An 11,164-nucleotide genomic window follows, 5' to 3' on the forward strand; every position below is an offset into this window, starting at 1 on the left:
GCAAAAGAACTTTACAAAATGCAACAACCACAGGACATAAGGGAGTAGTGTTATATCAAACCTGAAACGTAAGAAAGACAAAAAAAAGTTATCACACTAGATGTTAATCCAGCTATAAGACACTGGAACGAGTGCAAGAAGCATGCCTGCTATCAGTGGACTTGCATGGAATATGGAGCAGAACAAATAGTGAAATAATAGGGTGGTGGAAAGGAGACATCCCAGACCAATCTGAATAATTCCAATCTATCCCCATCCCCTTAGGATCAGAGAATATGTGCTGAGACCTATTTTGTGATGGAAAGTGCTCTAGGTGAATCATGGTAGGGATAAGTGTAAGAATCCTGCTAGATGCGATTTTGTGCCCAAAACCATGAGTCAGCCAAAACATGCCGAGCTCTTATCAATGCTGGAATGAGATCACACCTTTATGTTGCAACTGTGGAGGCAGTCACAATGGGCAACTCTAGCCAATGCACTAAGCACCCTAAAGTGGCTCAAGCCTCTGAAGCCCATAGTGCAGCAAATGGCAGGAAAAGAACAGGGAAGCATCTCAGGGCCTCCAGTAAAGGACATGCTCTTCCTAGTAATGGGAGTCCAATGTGTAGGGAAAATTTCCCACCCCTGCCTACTAGGGCATGGACTACTACAGTAGCTACAACACCCCAGACAAGGCAGGACAGAGGTTAGTCCCCTTGATAGTATTAAATAATAGGCTCAATGACTATATATAGGCAGGCAGAAGAGAAATGAAAGTCCTCAGAACAAACTTTACAAATCTTAAGTGAACAGCCTGGTAGAACAGAGTAAAATACTAGATAAACTGGTCTCAGAAAAGGAAAAGGCACCATTAAAGAACCCACACTGATGATGACAAACGAGATTAAGCAAACTGACGGAAGGGAACAAAAAACTAAAAGATATGAGAATAACTAAGCTACAACTGGAAATTAACAGCTAGAGCAAGAGATTTACATCACTCAGGGACAAACCAGCGAATTGTGGATGGTAACTCAAACAGTAAGGATGTCTTAGATTACTCAGGCTGTAAGACAGATGACACCTCTATCCACTGTGAAAGCATTCATACAAAGATAGCTTTGCCAACGGATATATCAGCAAAAAAGATCAAGGAAATACTCACAAAAGTGTATCAAGAAAATAGCTCTGAAACACCAGCAATGATAACAAAAGTGGAGGTAGCTGCCCACAGAAGTAATATGGAGATGAGAGAATTAATTAGAGAAATGATAAAAGACACTAACTCTGAGAATGAACAAGATAGACCCTCTCAAGATCTGTAGTTGGAATACAAACAGTCTGGCAAATAGACTAATTGAAATACAACAATTTGCTCTTGAAAATCAGGTGGACATCATATGTCTGCAGGAAACGAAGCACATGCCCACAGATTATATAGCCATTCCAGGGTACCACTTTGTCTCAAAAGATAGTGTCCAAGCCAACAGGACGGATGGCAAAACAGTAATGAGTAGAGGGCTAATAACATACTACAGAAAGAACCTAGCTGTGAAAAAATGTACAAACCCAAGGCTAGATGCAAACACGGACTGCCTTACCATAGGCATGCATGATGAAAGTGGAAGGCAGCTATTCCAAGTGTGCAACACATATTCCCCAGCACAGGCCCTGGACATTGATAGTAATAACCTACTAGTACAGGATAATCCCCTGTTAATAGTGGGTGATCTTAATGCAGTACATCCAAAGTTAGGCTCTGCAACAGGGAGGAGAAATGTAAATGGCATACATCTATACAAATATCTCATGAGCAGAGAAAACAATATAAGAATTCTAAATGATGCAGAAGCAACACATATTAAAGGAAATAAGCTTGACTACATCTGTATAGTTGGCGATTCAGATGTACAACATAACTGTGAGATAGTAGATACTCTAACATCAGACCACTTTGGTATCTATGCTGAGATTGTATTGAACAAGACTTTTAATAGAAAGATCACAGCACGAAAGAAAATCAATGTACCTAAAAAATGGGAAGACAGCATCAGAGAAAGTATGGATGTCTGGCATGATGGCTATGAAGCTAGGAGCAGTGACCAGTATAATGATGATATTATACAAAAGCTAGAAGAGGAATGCTTAAAGTGCACACATCAGCAGAGGAGAGGACCACAGAAAACCACTAACAAGCTGGTATAATGCAGATGTTGCAGTGAAGAGAATCAACAAGCAGTATAGCAAGGCAAAGAAGTAGTGATGAATAACCCCAGCCCAGAAACCTAACAATCTATAGAAGAATGGAGAAAACAATTGCAAGATGTTAAAAAGAAACTCAAGAGAAAGTACTGGATTGAAGTTTATGCAAGCATCAATGAAAAATTACCTCCTTGTGAGGTTGCAAGGAGAGTGAGATAGCCCAAGGGAAGAAAAACAGAGAACCGCTCCATCCAAAAGAAAGAGGAAATGAACTTATGACAAAGTGGTCATCTGATGCTAGCAATGATGCACTACCCATCAAGGTTAGAGTGGCAGTTGAGAAGAGGATAAGGAAGAAAATAAAGAACTTAAGGGAAGCACTTAAGAAGGCAGGGAAGTGTGATGACAAACTCTTCACAGAGCAAGAACTGCAAGAAACTCTGAAGAGTGGGAAGTCTACTGCACCGGGATTGGATGGGATACATATAATGCTATCAGGTTCCTCACAACAGTGAGTGGAAATCCAGTTCTGAAACTTTACAACATGATATGGTCAGGACAGCCCATACCCAAAACATGGAAGAAGTCGCTCATAATACCAGCGCCAAAACCAGGAAAGCCAGGTGAATTTCGAACCTATTTCATTGACATCATGTCTGTGCAAGGCATTTGGAAGAATGTTACTAAATAGGCTCAATTTTCTTTATTAGGAAAAAAGCTCTCAGTGAATTTAAATGGCTACATACCTGGGAGGACCACACACCACTGTATTCATAGAGTAAGTGCAGCCTTAGGGTTAAAATACACAGTGTTTATAGATCTAAAGGGAGCCTTTTGACAGAGTTGGCAGAAATGATAGAAGGAAGACTCCTACAGCTCATAATGGATTACCTAACAGATAGAATCAGTTGTGTCTACTTTGAAGGTGTACTATCAAGATGGGCAAAATGGAGTTGGGTACCCTCAAGGAGGTGTTCTATCACCCACTCTTTTTAATATTCTAATGAATGTACTAGGAAAAATTAATATACCAGGAATCATAATAACCATATATGCAGATGACATAGTAGTACAGCTAGCACAGATAAAAGAATAAAACAGGCAATTAAGGCATGCACATCATTATGTAGCAGCATAGGAATAGTCATATCACTGAAAAAGACTAAGATGATAGCAAGGGTACACGCAACCCTGCATATACAAGGGCAGAGATAGAGAAGGTAGCCCAGTACAAGTACATGGGTTGTCATACTTAATAACAGGTGTCATAAACTGTATGAAGTTAAGAGATGTACAGGCTTCAGCAGCAAGGTTACGCCTTCTTTGGAAAGTAGCATGTGGCTCTGTGGGTGCAAGTGTACCTATGGTGAAGCGACTTTATACATCTATAATAAGGTCAATAATTGACTACAGTAGTAGCCTGTTGCTGCCGGTGAGGAAGGGCTATATTGGTATCCTAGAAATCATTCAGAACAGGGCAGCAAGAAGTATAATAGGTCACCTAAAAGTTTAAGGCAAGAAATATTGAGGAATGAGGCAGGTCTGCATCCAATACATCACAGAATAACAAGAACAGCAATCATCCAGTTGAATAGGTCCATCATGACGGATGACGATGTATTAACAAGAGATACTCTAATGCACAGCTATCCTAGAAGATTAAAGAATGGTTGGGTTACTGCAGCAAGACAATTAATAGAGGATTCTAGCATGAAAGAATACTTAGACGTAACCAAGATAGATGTAAAAGGCATCCCCCCATGGAGCATACCAGAGACTGAGATATTGCTATCAGCTTTAAAATGGAAAAAGGAAGAGATGAATCCTGCATTGCTGAAGAATGACTATTTTCAGAGGCTGGACGGTATTCAGGGGGAACGGGTACATTATTATACAGATGGGTCACTTCTGGAAGATGGTAGAGCAGGAAGCGGGGTAACTGTATATCAGAATGGAGAGGAGGCATATTCTCTGTCATTACGATCATCAGATGGATGCTCCATATTACAGTCAGAACTTCTAGGTATTGACAAGCTGCCTGAGTATCATAAATAGGAATAAGGACAATGCCATAATAGCAACAGATAGCCCGAGTGCCCTGCAATCACTAACACCAAGAAAAGCTTAATCAAATATCATAGTGAGAAGAGCTACAGACCTGCTATCACAGGTCAGACGAGCCGACAGAATGGTTGCATTCATATGGGTACCTTCCCACATTGGAATCAAAGGCAATGAGAGAGCCGACGAGCTTGCTAAAGAAGGCGCAAGGAAGGAGAGAGTGGATTACAAACTGACACCATCCCTGAGTATGTTGAAGGACTCAGTCGGTATGGAAATAATGCAAAGATACAATGAGAGAGTAGAGATGCTCAAAGAAACACTCTCATCAATAAGAAAATACCTTGAAATTACTGGAGGTAAACCACCTGACTACAAACTTTGTGGACTGGAGAGCAGAAGAGAGCAAACAACGTATAGCAGACTAAGGATGCAGAGCCGATACCTTTGGGAGGTACTGCCAGCTGTCAGTTCATCAGAAACATGCTGCAGACTATGTGGCGAGTTAAGGAAGCACACTCTAAGTCATTATCTCGTGGAGTGTGAAGAGATTACTCATTACAGGCCACAGGGACTGAGTGAAGTTGACCTACTCAAGCATTTTCTGCAACCTGGTACACTGAAAAGGGTTATCAATACTCATCCAAAATGTTCTTGCTCCAGATAGTCAATAGACTTGTATATAATGTATCTTGTTGTACAAAATTAAATTGTACTATGTTTTATTCACTTAGTAGCATAAGAAATAACTGTTGTATTTTTACTTTTTTTTATATAACATTTTCTTAAAATCTTATGTTTTGACCTCATCTAAATGCAATTCTTTCAGCAAAGTAATTATCTGTATGTTGTGCAGAACTAAATTGTAGTATACATTTTATTCTTCAGTTACCTGTTAGTATCAATGAAATTGTTATGGGCCTTTTTTTGATAACGTTTATTTAAAAGTTATATGTTGACTCATCTAAATGTAACTCATTCAGTTAAATATCTATATTAGCATATTGAGCATAAAACTAACTACATTGTAGTACATCCTATTTTGGAGCTTCGTGTTAACATCATTAAAACTGTTGTATATCTAATTTTTCTTATAATATTTATATAAAATCTGATGTGTTGACCTCATCTGAATGCCATTCATACTGCCAAGTAATTATTTCAAATTTTAACCTGTTATAAAGTAAAACATTGTTCATTATTTACTCCATGGTATACCACATGTTACTCCGTAGCAATTGTGTACCTCAACAGAAACCTGATAAAATGTGTATCTTGTATAGCAGACATTCAAATAATTTTTTTTATATATTGAAAAATATATAAAAAAGTTCAATATCTTGTAATACTTAAGAGACTAATTATACAGTGCAATCACTTAATGGGTAATTCCTATTCAACATATTGTAATTTCCCAATATAGTTTTCTATAAGTATTCAAATTTTGTAATAGTACTACCTGAGTACCATATCTGCCCTGATGAATGACGTTTGTCTAGTAATCAATGGGGTGGAAAAGGTATGTATAATACCACAACCTGCATTTAAATTTTGTAATACTACCTGATTACCATATCAGCCCAGATGAATGACGTTTGTTAGGTAATCGATAGGGTGGAAAAGGTATGTATAATACCACAGCCAATGCCATTCATTCAAGAGGGCTTTCCCCTACACGCATACCGCGTCCGGGTTGCCTGTTGTGCTGTGCTTTGTAAGCTTTTTTTGCACAATAAATTGTTTTCTCTCTTTATCCGGGAGGTTGGAGAAGTTGGAGAGGCTGGAAGGGTTAGGGGGGGAACGCTGTGGGGTGGATAGGGTCGGTGGTTTTAAGGTAAGAGGAATCTATATTTTTATTTGTAATTCAATGGTTGAAGTATATTTTCTGTTTTTTTCCCTTTTTTTTTCTTCGAGGTTGGAGTGGTTGGAGTTGGAGAGGGTCTGTGTGGGTCGGGTGTTGTGTTGTTTGTAGGTAAGAGGTGGATGGGGTATGAGGTAAGAAGAGAATTAATGTTTATTCCGCGCTATATATGTTTGTGCAAATGAGGCTTTCAATGTACTTTTGTTGTTCAGAAAAAAAAAAAAACTTATTTCACACTCAACCTGCACTAACGTATCATCTCACCGACCTATAATGGAATGCAGTTGTTTCATGGAAAAAAAAAAAAAAAACATCTAAGCAAGAGCATCTAGTGACCGTAAACGCCCGACAACGATGGGCAAAAGAAGTCCCGAAACGCTTTTTCTCGATAAAAATTATATTCCTGTCATAATCAAAATATCTGGAAATATTTTAGTAAAACTCAATCAAACGACATTGCATTATCCTGCTAACATATGGAACTAACTAAATAAACAAACTTACTCTTTGGATCTGTGACCTCTCAGTATGACCTCAAATTCGATCTTCATCGCATTATACACAGCTTTCAATAGTGGAGTACCTGCAACAAACATGAAATCCATTGCATATAGTTTTAAAATGAGGACTGATGTTATATTCATAGTTGACCTTTCAAGTTTGAGCATAACTTTTTGACCTTGACCTAACTCTGCATATCGGCTCTGAAAAGAAGGTTAGTTCCATTGATCTCAAAATTTATAGGCAAGGTTAGATTATTATCAAAACTTTGACCTCTCTCTCTTATTTTCATTTTAGCTTTGGCCTCACTCAGAATAACTGCAGTAGAATGAGTATCAGACGCAAAGTTCCTGTTCTGTATAGCACAAATTTCTTTCCTTAGCAAATAAGGAAAAGTAAAAAAAATCTTTTAAAGGAAAGCAAAAACTTGAATAGCAATTATTTAGGTCCAGCCCACAAATCTGTTGTACAAAATTATAGACAACGCTTTTATAGAACTATGAACAGTCCTATTTATAACAACATACTTATCGGCCTTTTTTATATAAAAAAGTAGACATATGTAACTACACGACTCCCTTGTAAGCGATCGCTTGAATGAACTCGTTCAAAACTATCTTAATGACGCTGCCCACTCGAATATTGGAAACTTTACCCCCAAACTTTTCTTCAGACACTTGGAAGCCCCACTCTGACATTTAGATCACTCGCAAGATCTACTGGAGGCCTTTCTTGCCGTCCTACAGATATTACGCTCTAGTCTCTTTGTTTCTCTTGGGCGTTTAACATTCTGAAATTAGGGCCACTTAATGGTCCTTTATGTTTCCACATTTTTTGTTAACGGTGCAATATTTCACGATTTTTCTAATAATTTGCTTCGCCCTAAATATTTTTGCTTTTGCCGAGCCTGTGGAAAATCAGATACTGAGTCACAGAATTCCGTTCCTGGCAGAAGAATGTTGACAGGAAAGCTCATTTTCCTGAAGAAGTTCCTTGACTTGAGTCTTGGAACACCCTAAAGACTTGTAGAAGTGCTTCATTACATTCATAAACATAGTCTGCTAAATGTATGCTGACGAAGTGAGAGGGCCTCACGTTCTGCCTCTGTTCGCTGAAGGTATTTCGTGAAACATCAGTTTCATTCAGGTATTTAGTTACCTTCTTGAGAAGATTAGGCCTTTTATGAGAAGCCGAATTGGGCCTTCCTGCCTCTTCTTCGCCTCATCCAGCTGCTTTTGCAGCGTCAGATTGGGGCAAGAAGTAACCTCAGAGAGAGGAGAGAGAGAGAGAGAGAGAGAAACTGTACTAGAACGTGGCAATTGCAGGGAAAGTTGTCTCACTGTTAAGAACAGAGAGACAGAGTGAGAGACAGAGAGAGAGCATTTCCAAACCCCCTCTTAATAAAGAAGGGATTCAACACAGAGAGAGAGAGAGAGAGAGAGAGAGAGAGACTGCTAGAATGTGGTGAGGAAGGATTAGTATACCTCACGAGTGATGGCCTTACCGTTGTGATACTCAGCTCCTTGACCCACATTCTCTCTCTCTCTCTCTCTCTCTCTCTCTCTCTGCTTTTAAGAATGATTATAATGATGCCGATAGAAAAACATAAATAATAATAAGTTAATAATAATATGATAATAATAATAATTCCTGAGAGAGGGAGGACTCAAAGACAGAGGAGGAGCAGAGCGAGGAGTGAGACTCACTCAGTCTCTCCGAGGGAGGGAGGGAGGGAGGCGGGACATCAATGATGCCAGGCCGTTCATTGCTGGATGAGGAGGAGACCTCCCCAGGAGGAGGAGGAGGAGGGAATCTGGCGGACAAGATGGCGACTGGATGTGGATGTGGGAGAGTAGAGAGAGTCAGATAGAAGTATATATATTATATATATATAAATATATATATATATATATATATTATATATATATATTATATATGTGTGTGTGTGTGTGTGTGTGATTATAATCACTTTAGCACGTGATTCATTTATCACACATATCAACAGGTGAAAAATAAGAGACAGGGTGTAGGTCCTGACCGGTTTCGGCTCTATTTCCAAGCCATTGACAAAGGACTGATACATAGTATTAGAAGTCACAAGTATAGATACTACAGAGACAGTACTGACGAACATACACATAACCGTTTGAGACTGCAGATCCACCTACAGGCAGGTGTCAAGGTAGGAGTGGCTTTCAAAAATCATTTGGCTAAAATTTACAATAAATTCTCAAGGGATACTACCGATTAGGGTACCCACAATAGGAGAGGAGACAACAAGTCCACACCTGACAGGTGTCAGGGAGTCGGGGTTGGACATCTCATTACCATTAATTCCCCCTTAATGTGTTTACAAATATAATAATCCTATTTCCATACATCTCTACTGCCTACCTTAAAATTTGAACAGTTTACAAATTTCTTTTGATATTAAAGGATCCAGTTTATACATTCCTTGACTGATGTTCATATTATTGTTGTAACTTTCTTTTATAAAGCTAGATTCAATGAAATTCGTTTCCATTGCATTATTAGAACACAATCTTTTTTGCCCCTTCCCAGTTAAAAGCATGATTGTTCTCACTAACATGCACAAAAACACAACTATTTCACTATATGCATATCTCACACATTGTTTATTTTGTTCTATTCTTTTTTCCAGTGCGTTACCCGTTTGACCAATGTAAAAGTTGTCACAAGACTTACATGGAATTTTATATACACATCCTTTAGTATTGTCGGGAGAGTTCTTGATAAGTACCTTTTTCATTGTTTTATTGTTTTTTGAAGCTATATCAACACCAAATTCTTCAGGAGATGTGGGATATCTTTCATATTATTATTATAAGGTAGTACAAGCAAATTTTTTGTGTTGTAAGGTTCTTTTTGGTTTTGATACATGGTCTTTTTTGCCGCTTCTAATGTATCTTTTAAAAACAATAAAACAATGAAAAGGTACTTATCAAGAACTGCCCCGACAATACTCAGCAAGTCATCCAGCGTTACGAGGTAATTTATAGGTGATCTAAACTGTTCGCCCCGAAAGCCTTCCAATTTAGTCAGTTATGAACTATAGTAGATTCACATCAACCGTGCATTTGATGTCTAGGCCAGTCCCTTACGACGCTCCTGTGGCTGTTGATAAGCCAATCACGGGGCTGGAAACTCTCAGTCTCTCGAGAGAGTTCACAAGGGTAGGGTCTATGTTCCACCTCTCCTGAGGGATACGTCTTTCTAAAATATCCCTCAGGAGAGGTGGAACATACATCCTGCTTATGTGAACTCTCTCGAGAGAGACTGAGGAGAGTTTCCAGCCCCGTGATTGGCTTATCAACAGCCACAGGAGCGTCGTAAGGGACTGGCCTAGACATCAAATGCACGGTTGATGTGAATCTACTATAGTTACGATCCTCTACTTACGAACTAGTTACGATCCGAACGGCTGTTTATATCTAGATTTGTTCGTAAGTGCAATATCGCATGTATGCGCCTCAGTGGCGTGGTCGATTTGGTCTTGGCCTGCCACCTCGGTGGCCGCGAGTTCAATTCTCGGGCATTCCATTGAGGGGTTAGAGATTTGTATTTCTGGTGATGGAAGTTCACTCTCGACGTGGTTCGGAAGTCACGTAAAGCCGTTGGTCCCGTTGCTGTATAACCACTGGTTCCATGCAACGTAAAAACGCCATACAAACAAATAAACAATATGGCATATTTATAAAGTCAATACATACGGTACTGTATGTTTTTTCATCCTAAAAAGCATTCCACTCTCTCTCTCTCTCTCTCTCTCTCTCTCTCTCTCCTCTCTCTCTCTCTCTCTGTATATATACATATATATAGATATATATATATATATATATATATATGATATTTATGTATATATATACACATATAATATATATATATATATATATATATTATATATATATATATATTATATATATATTTAATATCTATATATATTACGTATTTTATAGAGTACTTTATTAAAACCTAAAATAAATCTGCCGCCAGCACGGAATCAAAGGAAAGTATTTCTGATGATTAGAAATTCATTTCTCGATATAATGTGGTTCGGATCCCACGATAAGCTGTATAGGCCCCGTTGCTAAGTAACCCATTGGTTCCTAGCGACGTGAATAAATATCTAATCCTTCGGACCAGTGGTCTGGTTAAACTAAGATATGGTTAATTTCACCTTCGTCCATGCTTGTCTGTATGTTTGGCGAGTGTGATATTTAATACACTTTGATCCATCAGTTTAATGAGTGAAGTTATGTTAAGGGGTAAATAAACCATTTTCACATCCGGATATAATCATCCATGTGCAGTGGGTGACCAGGGGCATCATCCAAAATTAAGAAAATCTAAATAGGAACCCCATTCTCACAGCAGGACAGCTTGACTTCGGGGACAAAGTGATGGAAAAACCAGTCTTCAAATACAGCACTTTTTGTGATGTTTTTTTAGTGCCTGCGGATTTGCAGCGAAATACACTAGAAGCAGTTTGAGCTTGAAGTCTCCAGCAGTAAAGATAGCCTGTCCTTCGCTGCCTTATAT

The sequence above is a fragment of the Macrobrachium nipponense genome, chromosome 25 (genome assembly GCF_015104395.2).
Source record: "Macrobrachium nipponense isolate FS-2020 chromosome 25, ASM1510439v2, whole genome shotgun sequence".
Taxonomy (NCBI): Eukaryota; Metazoa; Arthropoda; class Malacostraca; order Decapoda; family Palaemonidae; genus Macrobrachium; species Macrobrachium nipponense.